This window comes from Eumetopias jubatus, unplaced genomic scaffold, assembly GCF_037043125.1.
Source record: "Eumetopias jubatus isolate StellerSeaLion01/CBP00866 unplaced genomic scaffold, mEumJub1_p1.0 scaffold_15, whole genome shotgun sequence".
Classification (NCBI taxonomy): Eukaryota; Metazoa; Chordata; class Mammalia; order Carnivora; family Otariidae; genus Eumetopias; species Eumetopias jubatus.
Genome location: NW_028274821.1, coordinates 69,922,062 through 69,939,018, shown reverse-complemented (window position 1 = coordinate 69,939,018; position 16,957 = coordinate 69,922,062).

The following is a 16,957-nucleotide window of genomic DNA, read 5'->3' as shown; positions in this document are numbered from 1 at the left end:
CGCCCAAGGATCCCAGAGAGTGACAGGGACTTCCCCAAGGTCCCAGAGTTAGTGAGGCATCATACTGAGAATGGAATACAGACATCCTAACCACCAGCCCAGAGTTGTGTTCATTTGCCTGGGCTACAGCGTCCCATATAAGTCTTAAAAATGCATCTCTCTCCTTAACTCACCATGAGTCCTGCTCTCTTCTACCAGGAGCTGGGAGGTGGGGATGGGAGAGGAGTGGATAAAATGGATCCAAGGAGGTGCAAGGGATTTTAATAAAAATATGGAGACCAGACATTCAAGAAATCATAACAACCACACTGACTGACTCCCGAGATTTACTGTGGTCACAACAAAATATATCATGGCTAACCATGTGACCTTCACCCAGACACCCATACCCCCAAGCCTCCAAGCCCAAAACCCAGGAAACATCTTCAGCTCTTCCAGCTTTCTCGCCACCATATGTAGTTGGTCTCAAGCAGTTTAGAATAGACCTCATAAGGCTATAGCTCCCACTGTCCAACTCACTGGCTCTTACCCAAGTTCATGCCACCTAAAATGTCCCAAGAGCCTCCTAACCAGTCTCCCTAAATGGGTATATATTCTCCAATCCATCCTCCATAGATCCACCAAAATATTCTCTTTAGAATGCATATGTGCCTATGGCTCTGCCAAAGCTTGACAAGCAAGCCCCTGCCTGTGGGTCCGGACATACCCAGATGGCATGTTCCTCACATACTGACCATACACTGTGCCAGGGCGAGACTCGGGTGGGAAAGAAGATAAACACAGTCCCTACTGATGTGCAACTTACATTCTTGATGAGGAAACAGAAGTTGACTAACCATGTGATCATTGCTAGGAAGGAGCTAAGAGAAAAGCACTACGAGAATATAAATGAGGAGCAGCCTAATCCACTCTGGGCATGTCAAGAAGGTCACCTCCAAGCAAAGGAGCATGTTTAATCCGATATCTGAGGGGTAAAGGGAGTTCAGGAAAAAGGGGGAAATGTTCTAGACACAGGGAACAATGGAATGCACAAATGCTCTGAGTGGTGAAGGAATAGAGTCTGGAATCCCAAGAGCAAGGAGAGAGGGCGGCAAGAGGAAGCTGGTCAGGGGTCAGATTATCCAAGGCCTTTTAAGTCATGATAGAGACTTGGTGTTTAGCCTTTGGATTCTAGTAGAGTAACAAACCATCCCAGGGAACCTAGGACTGATGGGTTTCCAGAGATGCAGGATTTACAATGTTAAGATGGGAGGTAAGGAGGGAATGGAGAAGAGTGACCAAGGATGGCAGGTCTGTGGTCTGCACTGCCAGTATGCAATTGAGCCACTGCCTGGAAGGGACCAGGATAGGAGGGAGCGTGACATATTCAGTTGTTGAATTTGGGAAGCCGGGGCCACATTCAAGTGGAGATGCTAGCTAAGCTCCTGGTTCTACGGTCTGAAGCTAGAGGTCTCCACAGAATGAGGTAGGTTTGGGAGCTATCAGCAGAGATGTAATTGAATTATGGGAGTAGTCAGGCAATCTAGAGATAAAAAGAAAGCTGACACAGGACCTGTATCCCAACCTTGAGGAATTCCAGTGTTTAAAAATCTGGTAGGTAAGGGGTGCCTGGGTGGCTCTGTCAGTTAAGTGTCTGACTCTTGGTTTCAGCTCAGGTCATGATCTCAGGGTTGTGGGATCAAGCCCCATGTCGGGCTCTGTGCTCAGCAGGCAGTCTGCTTGAGCTTCTCTCTTCCTCCTTCACCCTCTACGCCTCCCCCTACTTGTGTACTCTCTCTCTCTCACATAAATAAATCTTTAAAACTTCGGGTAGGCAAGAGCAAAACCCAACAAAGGAGGCTGAGAGAAAGCAGCCAAGGCTGTAGGAGGAAGGTACGTCAAGCAGGACGGAATGGTCCACCATGTCCAATGCTGCTGGAAAATCAAATAGAACGCCTGGGCAATGCCTGCTGACTGAGGGATGTAGAGGTCACGATGACCTTCTCAGAAGTGTCTGAGTGAAGCAAGGAGGTAGAGGTAGACTCAGGAGTAAGTGGGAGGGAAGGAAATGCACAGCACAGAAAATTTATTTGGGGAATTTGGCTGGAAAGGAAAGTCATGGGGCAGGAGTTGGAGAGAGACATGAGGTAGAGGGAGGTTGTGCTCTAAGGGGAGAGACCTGAACATGGGAATATGCTGATGGGGAGGATCCAATAGAGAGGAAGAAGGGAGAGACAAGAAAGAGAAAGGCTCATCACCACGCCCCACAGTCCACCTCATCCTGTAGCCCAGCCTGCAGTCTCTGCACACTGCTCTGCCAAGCTCACCCTGCCCTGAGGGGGCTAGGTGGTTTCTTTCTCTGTCCACAGTAACTCCTCCTGGGATGAAAGGACCACCACTGCCCTCAAAGCAGACTGGTTCCCTTGTCGTCTCTCCCACTAAATGGGAAGCTCTACAAAGGCAAGACAGTCCTCTCAATTCTTAGCCCAAAGCATTAGCTGGCCCAGAGTACATGCTCAGGAAACGTGTGGAATGAATGAATGAATGAATGAATGATGATTTTGAAGGTACACAAGGGTAGGTGTGAGGACTGTCTGGGCTGGCATGAGGAGTGGTCTGTGTTCTCCAGAAGCCTGGCCCTCAGAGAACTCGGTTTCTGCGGTTCCCATTAGGGGCAGGGGGGCAGTGAGGCAGGGTGGGGTGGACTCCTCACTGAGCCCGCATTCTTCCCTTCCATTGTTCCTGACAGCTGTGCATGGAAAGTACAACATCCACCAAGGCCCATGTGTTTCCCCTCCTCCCCTCCCTCAGCAGGGAGGGAACAGATGGGCGTAATTTATGCCCAAACCCCTCCCTTGCAGCCCTGGCACTGGGGAGAGGAGATGTAGGGGCAGAGATCCACCCAGGTTCCACAAACTTCTCTCAGCATCTAGGCAAGAGAGCCACAGCAGGGGCCAGCCAGGGTCGGGAGCAGGAGAGGACAGAGGGTGGGGAGAGGAGCAAAGAAGGAATGTGCCAGTTGAGTATGACTGCAGCATCCCAGCCCATGTGCCATCAGGGCATATGCATTATCTCAGCACAATTCTGCAAGCAAGAGACTATTGCACCTGCTTCAAACACAAGGAAACTGAGGCTCACAGAGGTGAAGGACATGCTCCAAGATCACCCAGCTGGTGACTGGCTGCAGAGCCAGAATTCCAATCCAGGTCTGTCAGGTTCCAAAAGCTGTGAACTCTCCACCAGACCCCACTGAGGGAGGAAGTCATGTCTTTAGGCCTCCCTCTACCCTCCTCTCATGGGTCATCTAGGGTGACAGGCAAAGGAGTCTCGCAACCCAAGCGCCTTCTGCTGAAGGGGCAGGACACTGATGCTGAAGCTGTCAGAAGTGCATAGACCAGGAGAAGACTGTGTGGGAGGGAAACATGAAGGAGCACCCTGGAGGGGCAAGGACCTGAGTTCTGTTGGGGTGGACGTTCCTTTGACTGGCTTTTGAGGTCAGCCCTCTGTAGGGGCGGTCCCAAAGATGACCTTCAAAGCTGGGAGACAGGGTCAAGGTGAGATTCTGAGGGCTACTGACCTCCAAGTCACCACAACTTGCCTCCCAAGCCACCCCCCCTTGCCTTTTCCACCAATTGCATTTGAGGCAACTGGCACAGAACCCACACACAGTGGAACCTGGTTGTGAGCCCCGGGGCCTCCACATGCTAGCTGTGCACCCATGGGCAAGCCCCTCTGCCTCCCTGCCCTGGTCTCTTGACCCGTAGAACAGGCTTGTGTGAAGGGGGTGGCTGAACCCCACCTGCAACTGTGTCCATCCAGAGTCCATTCGGTGTCTTGGTTTGTCTTCTTTTTGCCCTATCAGATCTGTGGTTCCTTGTAAAAACTGAGAGACTACACCTAAAAGTATAAAGTTCCAATTTCTTTGAATGAGGTCTGCCACTTGGGCCTGCATGGCCCATGGTTACAGTTCAGAGGGACATGGCTCTCCACTGTCCCCACCTCTCCCTCATTGATGTTACCTGCCCAGGAGATGTGGCATTTGCTACCCCTGCTGTGAAAATGGTTTCAACCATAGCCCTGAATCTCTGAGTCCTTCGAGAATAGTGAGCCTAACCAATTCTAGTCCATCAGCACCTCCCCAGCACCCAGCAACAGGCTTGGCTCCCAGACGGTGCTCAGCCATTCACTTGTTTAACAAATCCATGTACATGTTGAGTCCCTACTCTGTACAGGCACCTTGTGAGAGGCTAGAGACTTGAGCAACGAACAAGCCAGACGTTTACGGTATGCTCAGAGTAATCTGTGAGCTCTCTTCTGACATCATCTCCGTTGAACAGACGAGAGAGAGGGAAACTGAGGCACAGAGCAAGGGAGGAACACGCCCAGGATTCCAAAAGGAGAGGCAGAGGGAGGATCCGAACACCACTCAGCTGATTTCCAACCAACCTGTGTTCTGAATCATGGGCCTGCAAACTGAGGCCCGTGGGCCAAATCTTGCCCACCGCCCTGTTCTTATAAATAGTTCTACTGGAGCGCAGCCACGCCCATTCATTGACCTTGTCTGTGGCTGCTTTCCCCCACAGAGTTTCCTGCAGAGTTGAGTGGCTACAGCAAAGACCGTGTGGCCCCTCAAAGCCTCAATATTTACTTCCAAGCCCTTGCTCGCCCCTGCTCTGAGCCACTATTCTAAGCGTCCTGCCTTCACAAGAGGTCACTGCTCTCATGAAATTGTACTGAGGGGAGGGGGCAGGCAAGAAAATAAATACATAAGAAAGGCACATCCTGCAGTAGAGAGGGCCTAGGTAGCTCGGACACCGAGTGCCCAGGGAAGGCCATTGAGCTGAGATCTGACTGACAAGGGGCCAGTTACGTAGAGACTGGGAAGAGCTTTCTGGGCAGGGAGACCAGCTGGGCAAAGGCCCAAGGGCACCAGCAAGCACTGAGAGCAACAGGAACAGAGAGAGAGCCAGCCTGCCTAGTGCCCTGTAAATGAGGAGGTGGGTGCAAGGGTAGAAAAGGGTCTGGCTGGAAGGACTTCCTGAAAATGTTAAGCAGATGAGCTAAGCAGCGCCTGGAGGAGACCGGAAACCCCCGCTTGGCATGTGCTGGCCTTCTGGATCCAGACCCTTCCTTCACACTGCCAGGGCCTCCTCTCCCTGGGCTATAAAATGAGTTCTCACTATGAACTGCCCTTCAGAGACTGGCATGAGTCGGAGGCAATAAAAGACAAGACATGACGGAAAAGCCCTTTGTAACCATGCACGGCATTCCCCCGACTTGACGGCTGCCCCTGACGTGCATGCTGAAGTGCACCAGGAGGTTCATCACCGCCGGTTGAGACCCCTGAGATCCAGCCTCATCCTGGCTCCCGCCTGAGAAGCCTGATGCATCCCTCCCAGCCAGGCTGACTCATGGTGCAGCCTCATACATCCCCAGAGACTGCGGCTGCGTTCCCTTCATTCAGCCCTCAGCTAAGGGGGGAGGTTGGAAGAAAGAAAAGGTAGCTGGCAGAGGGAGGAGCCCCAAATATGTCACCACATAGATCGACTGAGCTTGCAAAACCGAGCAGAAGGCTGGGAAGCTGAACAAAAAGTGTGTGTGTGTGTGTGTGTGTGTGTGTGTGTGTGTGTTGGCATTGTGGGGTAGGGGCCAAAGAGGGAGGTGCTTGAATAATACGTGACCAAAGCAAACGGGTTCTCTGACATGCATCTTGGCTGCCCTGGATACAGAGCACCTGTGTGAACGACTGACGTAAGGCTTACAGTCAAATCTGTAAGGCTTTGAAAGGTCAGTACATGAAGATGAATGATGCACAGATGAAAGATTTTTTTTTTTTAAAGATTTTATTTATTTATTTGAGAGGGAGAGAATGAGAGAGAGCATGAGAGGGAAGAGGGTCAGAGGGAGAAGCAGACTCCCTGCTGAGCAGAGAGCCCGATGTGGGACTCGATCCCGGGACTCCAGGATCATGACCTGAGCTGAAGGCAGTCGCTTAACCAACTGAGCCACCCAGGCGCCCCACAGATGAAAGATTTTGATTCCAACAAGCCAGGGTCGGCTTCCCAAGCCATATGACCTTTGGAAGATGATATTCCCATTCTGAGTCTCAGTCTCCTCACCTGGTGGTAAGTGGGAATAACACCTCCTTAAAAAAAAAAAAAAAGTTGTTTTGAGGGTAAGCAAAAGTAGGGTAGTTATAAGAAGCACTTAGCTAAGTGCACCATTCACAGTCGCTCTCAAAAATATTAGTACCTTTCCCCTCTTAGATTCTCAGGGTTAGCAGGGCCCCTGGCACAGCTGGGCTGAACGGGATTCTGAAGCCTCTGTGTGCCTGACGAATGCAGAATGTGGGGGCGGCTCTTTAGACACACAGACAAGAGTCCTGAGAAAACCCAGGGTAACAATGGGTCCTGTGATTTAGCTTCAGTAATTAATTAATTAGTTCATTCAACAAAACTTTATGGGGTAGCCCCTATGTGCTGGACCTCGCGGGAATGCAGGACATACAGAGATTGGTAAGAGAGAGGGGTTGGGAAGTTAACAGATTGCCAGATCGGAAAAGGACAAGCACAGAGTAAACCCTCAAATGGCTGAACGAGCGCACAGCTGAATGGCCGTTGTCATATGTTTGTTGGACAGTGACACAGCTCAAACCCAGGTAGAGCGGTCCTTCCTGTTCATGGGAAAACATCACCTCAGTCCAAAAGCAGGACAAGTGAACAACTCAGGTTTCATATTCCAGACAGTTCTGGATTCAAATCCCAGCTCCTCTAATATCCAACTCTGTGACCTGGGCAAGCCATCCACTCCTCTGATACTCCAGGTCCTTAAAACTAAATCAGCAATAAAACCTGCTCACTCTGGCCCAGAGGTTTGAAAGCTCACACTGTGGGACTGACCTGAGTTTCCCCCCAAAACTGGTTCTCCCCTTCTCTCTCAGTATGAGAAGCCCCCAATATTAGCTGAGTACACAGCCACCCAAAATAAACCAAAGCCTCTCTTGATGCTATCTTTCACCAAATGACTAAGTTCTGATCAATGGGGTATAACTGGAAAAGGTATCTGCAGTTTCCAGGGAGGGTGCTTAAAGTATGCTTGTCCTTATCTCTCTGTCTTTCTTCCCACCTGCTTTTGGAATGCAGATATAATGGCTGGAGCTCCAGCTGACATTTTGGACCAGGAGGTGATTTTGAAAATAGCAATAAGACAGGAGCCTGAGCCCCCGACACTGTATCACATAACAACCCTGTACCAGATAACTCTGACCTCTTACATGAAAACAAGACAAGACAAAACAAAACAAACAAATCTCTTTTTTGCTAATGTTACACTTGCTAAGGGTTTGGAGGAAGGGTGATGTTTAAAATGCCTCCAACTGAATCCAATTCTTACTAACCAATTTTCACTAATACTAGCAAACCACATTCGGAGGCTAGGGAGATCTCTTGTGGCATGCATTACTCAGCAGGCCATGGTCCCTGTTTCCTCCTGACTGAGGACCCATCCTCCCTGACTGAAGTGCCTCCCACACCCAGCCCCTCCCTTGTGCCCAGTTCTCCTTCAGTGAGACCATAAGCGTTGTAGGACACCCTCAGTGCACTGAGTTCATTCACAGATAAGAACAGCTCTGCTGCAGGGATCAGGTGGCTGCAAGATCAAAAATATGGGAACAAGTTTATAAATGCATGAAGACAAGAACGCTTCCAAACGCAGGGCTCAAATTTGTATACAGACCAAGTCCAGCTGGGTGATTCAGCACCAGCTGCTTAAAAAGAAATCCATGTATGCACTTGTTCGGTATGTACCCATGGAATGCCTTCTCCAGCCAAGGCACCGTGCCAAGCCCTGCAGGGCAGAGGAAAGGAGAAAGTCCCATCCCTGAGAACCAGGAGCCAACGTCCAAATGAGGAACTAACATGTTCACACAATGCAGTTCATTCATTCATTCAACGGCTATCTATTGAGCACCTATTATGTACTAGGAACAGGGCCAAGGGGCAACCAAGTAAGGAAGGGAATCAAGAATTCAGCCTGGGGCTGCCAATTGAACATGAAGACATCTATCCTCACCCCCCCATCAGTCCCAAAGAAGCCCCTTCATTTTGAAGTCCAAATATTCCTAACAAAAGGAGGCACATGGCTGAAAAATGGACTTGAATTTTTAGAAGCTGACCATAGGTAGAGAGGGGTCAGGAGTACTGGGAAAAGACCTGCAGTCCCCTGTGTAGTCATGGTGGATCTGAGTCCAGGACTGGCAGCTTCCTAAGGCAGTACCTACGACTCTCTACCCCGGGCCTCGGCGTGCTCATCTTTACAATGCCATCGGGATTAAGAGAAAGCTCTGTCATCAGGCACACTTGAGGTGGAATCCTGAGTCGGCCACCACACGGCCACTAGCCTGTTTCTGTTATAGGGAATTTGTCTAATGTTTCTGTAAGCTGGGAGCGATAGGCCACAGACCTCATTTGGTACTGGAAGGATAAACACTACAGGGAGAAAAGGAGCAGGAGGGGAAGAGTCGTCTAAAATCTCCCACCCGGCATAAAGCCCTCCTCTATGCCTTATCTATTCGTTTTTTAATCTTTTTTTTATTGCCATAAAATATGCATCCTATAAGAGTGCCTTCCCTTCTCTGGGCCTCAGTCTCCCCATTTAAAAAGTGAAGAGTTGGCCTAGAAGGTATTTGCTGCTTTGCCTCTCTTCAAATGCAGCTGACCAGAACATTAGAGGATTTTCTGGACTTTTCTCGAGTGTGACTTAGCAACATAGTTGTGTTTTTTATATATATATATATATATATATATATATTTGCAGAGCATTTCAGTCAGTCATCTTGGAGCAATACCCAGGTGAGCATTTTATCAAGGAATTAAAAGGAGGGGTGCACAGGGGACACAGGACGTGGCCAGGAGGGAACAGACCCGGCGTGGAGCATGGCATGGCAGGAGCTCTGGAGGCTGCATTCCAGCCTTGACCACCAGAGAAGCCAATCGTATGGCTCCCACTGTATCCAGAAGTCTCATTAAGTTCGTTTTGTAAGATTTTTTTGACAAGTGAGGCCCTTAAAACATGTTTCCTCATTGTGCAGAGGTTGAAGTTCAATCCAAACATTTGTCTACAGAAGAAACTGGGCAGATCCGACTGCCAGGGGGACCATCATAAACTCCACTCACACTCTGGGGCCCCGGGAAGGGGTGCTTCTTCAGCATACCCTGATGGTGGCTCTGCTAAGAATAATAATGCAAATACAAGGAATTAAAAACCCAGCATCTAAACACCTTCTGGCTTTCTATGATCTGTAACTGCAAAAATCAGCATTTTTATCCTAGCTTCTCTTCCAAAGCACATGGTTAGACAGGGCTAAATTGGCATCCCCATTCTGGTTCCTCTGGTGCCAAAGCCTTAATTCTTTATGTTCCACCAGCTACCTGCTAATGCAAAAGGGCAACACAGTGGTGCTGGGAGTGAACTCCCTAATAGCCCAGCTTTGTATGAAGCCTTTTCCAGAGATGACATTACTACACTTTTTGGGGGGCCCCCAGGGAAGCCCAGTGTCCTCTACAGCCTTGTCTTGGCATCGTGTGTGGTTGGGAAAGCTGAGTTGAAGTTGGCTTCTCCATCAAGGATGGGGCAGCCCTGCAGGCAGCAGACTCACCTTGCAGCAATGGGCAACCAGATTTGAAAGGCCTTGCCTGCAAAGTATCTCAGGGACAGATCAGGTAAGACCGGCCACTTGGGTGACTCGTGAGCCCTGCTATTATCACAAGCGTGCACTTATTCAGAGAAGGTCAAGGGGAAAGTCAGACCCTGAGGGAAGCAGGGGGGACAGGACAGGTCATGGGAAAGTCCACTTCCCAACAGTCTCCTGAAGAGAGACTTCTCAAACTCACCTGAGTCCTCAATGCCTGTCATGGAGGGCAAAGTCGGGCTGCTTCGAGCAGGACCCACAAGTCCTTTAAGGACTGACCTGTGCTCCCAGGCAGCCATCCTCCACCCACTGCTTCCAACCCACACAGGACCAGCCCTTAGCCATGGAAAAGTGAGCACCTCCTGCTCCCCAGGCACCCCCATTGTCACACAGCATGTGCTCCTTCCTCCCTTCCCAGTGTCTGTCCGACCGCTGGGCAATATCCACTCATCCCCTGAGGCCTTTCTAAGTCCCCTGGTCCCTCCTTCTGCCCAGCCTGCTCATCCCTACGTAAACTCCTTAGCCAGCTGGTGGCTCCGTCCCCGTCTGTGTGAATTAGAGATAATAATAATAATAATAATACCTTTCTCATAGAGTTGATGTGAGGATTCAGTGACACAAAACACATCAGTGCTTAAACAGGGACTGGCCAGTGCTTCATGCACTGAGCCACCATCATCCTTCTTATCAGGTTTGGATTCCAAGGGAACTGGTAGGGAATTTGCTAGCAGGAGCTTTGGCCACATGGCTCAGCCCTCACCTTCCAGGGGGGACTCCTTTCTCCTTTCAGGGCTCAACGCAAGCTTCTGTGCTGTGAAGACCTCCTTGGCTACCCCAGCAGAGAAGCCCCCCTGCAGCTGGAGCTCCCATTTGGCTATGTATGAGCCGCCATGCAGGCCCCTGGTCTCCTGTACAACAGTGGTCTGATTTGCATGCCTCTCTCCCATCAGACTGAGATAGGGGGACTATTTCTTTTTTTATTATTATTATTTTAGAAGTTCCACTGAGACTTGAAATAGGGGGAAAATCCCCCCGTATGCCAAGCAAGACTCCAGTTAGAGACAAGAGAGGTAACAGTAACAATAAAACCTGCATTATTTGCCATGGGTTGTGGTCCATGGACACAGGAAAGGTAAAGATTTATTACGCACATTTACTTCACCTTGGTCTCGGACTTTCAGAGATTTACATCACATTTTGGGCAAAAACCTGAACCAACCAGATATTCGAATCAGCATCCCAAGAACACACAGCCAGTGACAGGGCACTCACTATCTATGAGAATAACCTATTCCATCTTTAGTATCGCTGGCTATTGTAGAGTTTCCCTTGTATTGATCTGCAGCTCCTTCCATTAGTCATGATTCTGCTTCTTAAGCCCCATAAAAATCCATCCTCCTATTCTCAGGATAGAGATTTCAAGATAGGGCTCTTATATCTCCAGCCCCTTCCTTCCTCCAAAGTAACACCCCAGTTTCTTTGGCCAAGTCTTCAAGGCCCTCCCCATCTACTTCCATGTCAACCGACTTCCACCCAGTGGTCCCACTCCCAGTGCAGGACCCAGAGATATGGGCAGAACTTCTGGTTGGCTCCGCCTAGCACAAAACAGCAATTGAGACTCTCAGAGTCAGGACCTTAGCTATCACCCCAGGAAGTTCAGCACCCCCACCTGACAGATGAGACTGAAGGCCACAGACGTGTGCTGATTCCCAGTACACCAGAATCACGTTTGTTGACAACAGTAAACAATATCATCATTGTTGTTACTGTTTTCACTGGCAGCCACATTACAGAATGAACTCATTAGACTTTGGTCTTAGAATTTTGATATTCTCTTCCATGACATCAACATTAATCTTGGAATTCCCCCTCGTAAACAACTCAGTAAAAAGAGAAAAGAAATAGATGAGGGATGGATAGATGATAGATAGATAGATAGACAGATAGACAGATAGATAGACAGATAGATAGATAAAGGATATCCTTAGAAATGGAGAGTAGATTAGTAGTTGCCAGAGAGGCTGTGGGGAGGAGAAAGAACAGAGAGTGATTGCTAATGGGTATGAGCTTTCTTTTGGGGGTGATAAAAATGTTCTGAAATTTGATAGTGGTGATGGTTGCACAACTCAGTGAACATATTAAAAGTCACTGAATTATGTGCTTATAAAGGATGAATCATATGGTATGTGAATTATATCTCAATAAAGCTATAATTTTTGAAAAACAAAGGAATAGCTGACTCTCTCCAGCTTTCTTCAGTTCAGCAGCCATTCCTTACTGCCCTTCGTCAACAGACTCTCAAAAGGATCCTAGGGATTTAAAGAATTGATGTCACTAGTCAGAACAGACCGTGGAAATCCTTTATTGGATGTTTTCTAAACTTCTTATTCCAAGTCAGCGTTCCAAGAAATGGACTCCATCACAGTTTGTTTTGGTCTAAGATGTGAACTCCCAGGCTACAAGTTATGAACACTGTGTGTCAAATGCCTGAAGTAATAACCTTGCTTAGTCTTCCCAGAAATTTGTAAGCCAATGGTTCTCAAACCTGAGTGAGCACCAGCAACACCTGGAGGGCTTGTTAACACACACACTGCTGGACTCTCCCCTCAGGGTTTCTGATTCAGTAAGTCTGGGGTGGAACTCGGGTTTCCAGAGGAGGCTGTTGCTGCTGGTGTGGGAACCACACACCACACTTACTCTTCTGTTTTACAAATGAGGAAACTGGAGCTCAGAAAGGTTTAGTAAATTGCCTAGAATCACATGATGGGGCAGATACTATTGTGCACTGAGCCAGTGGCATTTCTCAAATCTCTTCTCTCTGACTATGCTCAAGAATAAAGGTTGGAAATGTTCGTAGTCCTTTTCCAACATTCCTTGCAACTAGGGATGGCTGGACAGCATGATTCCAACTGGTGTCCCCTTCTTCCTGCGTCAAATGCTGACAGAATGCTGGGAAATATGTCCACCTCCCCAGGAGAGCTACATGCTACAGATGCAGAGCCGGAGGACAAAGTGATCCCGGGTCTTTGATGACTGGTGGTTCACCCAAGGATCCCAATGCTACCCCAAGACTTCTTGTTATGCATGAAAAATAAACCCTTATTGGTTTAAGCCACTGTTCGTCATTCTCTTATTTATAACCGACATCATCCCTAATGATACACAGGAATGATCAACACTGGGGCCAGGATTTATACCCAAGTCCATCTAACCTAGTCCTACTGAATCAGAATCTGCATACTACCAAGATCCTCAGGATCTTCATACGCACATGAAAGTTGGAGAAGTCAAAGTTCTAGTTCAATGGTACCCAAGACTGACCATCAGAATCACCTGGAAATCTAAAACCAAATACACAAACCAAAAAACAGAGTCCTGGGCCTCACCGCAGGCCTACTGAATCAAAACTCTGCTTAAATAGGAACCAGAAACCACCACATCACTGGTTCTTTATATGATTTTGCTCAGGGATCTTTTTAAGAAACTAATTAGAGCTAGGGCCCTTCTCCCAGAAACCTGCATATGTACACAGACTCGTGTTTTACATCTAATTTCAGGGATTCAGGGAAGTCCACCCAGAGTCCTCCTAGGATGTGTAAACTCCAGAAAAGGAGCCCTCTCTACATGTCTGAGCAGTTACAGAAATGCACTCAGGATCCTAATGAGAAGAGGCAGCCTAGCTCCTGTCAGCTGGGCCAGTCCTGGTTCGTTCTCACCTGAAGATGGTTTATGTAACCAGCTAGAGCCCAGGGTCACAATTCAATTAGCAGCTTCTGCAGCAACTACAGCTTTGTGTTCCCTGGGCTTTCCCATCACCCCAGATTACAGAGCTTTTCATTTCATTTTCACCAAATTAACCTAATTCGCATGGAGGATGACTTCCTGCTCAACCACTGCCCACAAGGATGCCACAGAGGCAGGTGCCTCATTCAATTAGGAGGAGATTTTGAAAAATACACGCAGAACATGCTCTTCAAAACAAGGCACTCAACAATTCAACACATGCACAGAGTATCACTGCCTCCCCCCAGTCAACAGGGCAGATTACTCTCCCTCCACCTATAGTTTCTACTGCCATGCTTACTTCAGCATTTTGTCAGGTTAATTGCTTACTGGATTTTGCAGACCACAGGCTTCTGGAGGCAGATGACAGGTTTTCATCACTATGGTACTATGCCCAGACCTAGCTAGCACAGGACCTGGGAAAAAGTCGGCACTAAAAAAGATGATGATTGGATGGATAGGTGGATGGATGGGTGGACAGACAGATGGACGGGTGGAAAGATGGGGGATTCTGTTCTTTAAATATAGTAAAGGAAGTTAGAGTCCAGAAAATGCAAATGCAAGTTCCACCATGCACTAGATGGCCCTGAGGTCTCAGCAAGGCATTTAACCTTGAGTCTTGGTTTACCTCTACAAGATGGGGTCACTAAGAACACATACCTGAATTTCTAGATATGATGACAATTAAATTAGAGAATACATGTAAACACACTGCCATACAAAGCAGCCCTCAGACTAGGACTGTGGAAAGGGATGGGTCCCCAAATCTGGCAGAGCGGGGCTCTAAGTCTGGCTTCACCATTGCCAGCTGTTTGACCTTGGGGAAGTGTCATAAACTCTCCGCACTTGCTTCCTCATTTGAGTAACAGGGATGGCAGTAACTCCCCTCCCAGGGGCCCTGAAGGAGACACAGAGACAACTGACAGTGTGGGTGGTGGCCAAATGTGCATCCCCTTCCCTTAGCCTCTTGCCCCCCATTGCCAGATGGTGTGTTTAAGTTTGTGGAATTGATGATAAGAAGTGGTTGGATAAAAAAATTGCCATTTCAATAAATCTGATCAAATTGTGTGGGAAAGCATGACCCAATAACCAGATCTCTAATTAGAGGTTGGGGGAGTGGGTGCGCTGTGAGATTTCTTGCTATGCAGGCCTCACAGCTCAGAGCTCAATAGAACATAGAGCTTTCAAAGCCAAGTTTCACAATTTTCCACCACATGAGCAAACTTCATTTGCCTTGATGAAGCAATAACTGTGTGCTTTGCTTTATGTATTTCCCCTTTCCTCTCCTCCCTGGCCCTCCTCACTAGTCCATTCTGCCTTCTTCACAACCCCATGCTTCAGTGTTTTTCCCTCCTAGCCTCTGAGGTGGCAAAGTTGTTCAGGGATTTGGGGCCAGAGTCCTAGGTTCAAATCCCAGCTCCTAAATCTTGACTACATGACCTTATACAAATCAGTTCACCTCCATGAACCTCAGTTCCCTTTGAATCTGGGGTTATCCACTCCAGCCTGGGGGTGGGGGCTGTGAGTGGATGCAGTGAGCTATCATAGCTAATATGGTAGGTCATAGTTTCTTTCTCCCTCTGTGCATGTCAGGGGATCCAGCTAGAAGCTCAGATGGGCCTGATTCATTTGTTCAGGAAGAAGGGGAAATGAGAAATCCCCAGACCCAAACCAGTCTTGGATGGAAGTCAGGCAGTGGGAAAAGTCCTTACTGCAAATGCCTATAGAAACATTCTGGTATGTTACAGTCCTCTGGCTCCTTCCACCAGGGCTATGAGGCTTGTTTGGCTGGAAGGGCCAGCAGCTGTTCTCTTGATGGCCCCACAGTTCTCCCTGTCTCTCTGCCTGCCTGCCTGTCTATCTGGAGGTGCTTAGAAGTCAGCTGCAGAGAAAGAGATACCCATTTCCCAGAGAAAGAGATACCCTTTTCCTAGAACCCCCAACTCAATTCAACCCAAATGGTAGGAAAGACTGTAATTAGAAAGAGCTTTAACCTCAGATGAGCTGTGGGGAGGCTTGTGATGGGGTTCTTGTTAAGCCACTGATCCATGGATCAGTGTCCAGCTGCCCATTCACACTATGTGAGCCCTCCCACATTCCAGGGCAGCTCACACTATGCCCAGGCTCACCCGCACAGGGGCTCCTGCCCTTCAGTTCTTCTCAGGACAAGAGAGGCAGAAGAATGGCTAGGTGGTCCTGAAGAGCCTCCTGAGAGCCTGAGCATGGTCTGTGCAGCTCAGTTCTCTGCATTTGACATGCTGGGTTCTTCACAGGCATTCTCTCATCACCTCTCCTCTATGAGGTGAACCCGGCTGGACCCATTTTACAGATGAAGACACTAAGGCCCAGGGAAATGCACAGTGCCCAAGTAAACTCAGCTGGGCCATAGCAGACACACCTTTCAGATGTGTGTCTAGTTGTCATCCTATGCAGTGGCCTTTCCACCCCCAGGAGCTGTCAGACACCCACCTCTGTGATCTGTTCTCCACCCAAGTTCCCAGTGTTTGAGACATAGCTTGAAGGGCAAACAGTAGAAAGCACAAGCTGCCAAGCACTGGAATATACTCGCTGGTGAGTGAACCAGGCTTTCCTTCTGTACAGTCATGGGGCAGGAACACCTTGCCTTTGCCTATGATAGAACTAACCAGGGCTCCCAGAAGTCATCCTATAGCAGAACACATAGCATCCCCATTAACACCTAAAATACCCAGAAGCTCCAGAGTTCACTAGTTGTCACTGATGTAGCCTTAGAACTAGGAACTACCCATCATACAGCCAACTTGAACCCAAAAAGTGCCTCTCAAAAGGCTGCACTTCCAGCAGAGAAAAAAAGACTGATTGGACCAATGTGGCTCGAACCCCTAGGCCAAAATGTCAACATTAAATCATAGGCTAGGAAGAAAAAAGAAATCATTTATCACTAGAATGATAGGAAGTCCATGGGTAAAGCCAGAACTGCATTTTCTCACCATGCAGAGTGGATGTGTAATTCCCCCCCATTTCTCTGGAAATAAGGGGCTAGTGCTATCAGTGAAATAATTTACAAGCCAATGTGCTCCATTGTAAATGGCTGGTATGTTTACTGGCTATAAAAAACATCTCTGAACACACTGACCTTCAGCAGGTGAGCCCTTAAGTTTATAGCACTGAGGAATTGTTTTACTGCTCAGCACAAGCAACAGGTATGCTGGACACCTGTTGGGGGTGAGTGGTGGGGGATGGAGCTCTCTGGAATTTCAGCTAAATGAAACCCTCAGGAGCACAAAGTGCCCCCAGTGTGAGCCAACCAGATAAAACAAACCACGGAGTGCCTCGCCAGAGCTTGGCCCATGGTAGGCAGCCAAATCTAGGATGAGCCAACTAAACAGGTCCAGGCTAAGCATTGAGGCCTGAAGTTCAAGAGGATGGAGTCCAAGACAAGTGCAGAGGGAATGCCAGGGACTACACTAGAATAACCTAAACAAATTGATAAAATTATACGGGAAAGGGGTAAGAGAAAGATCCAGT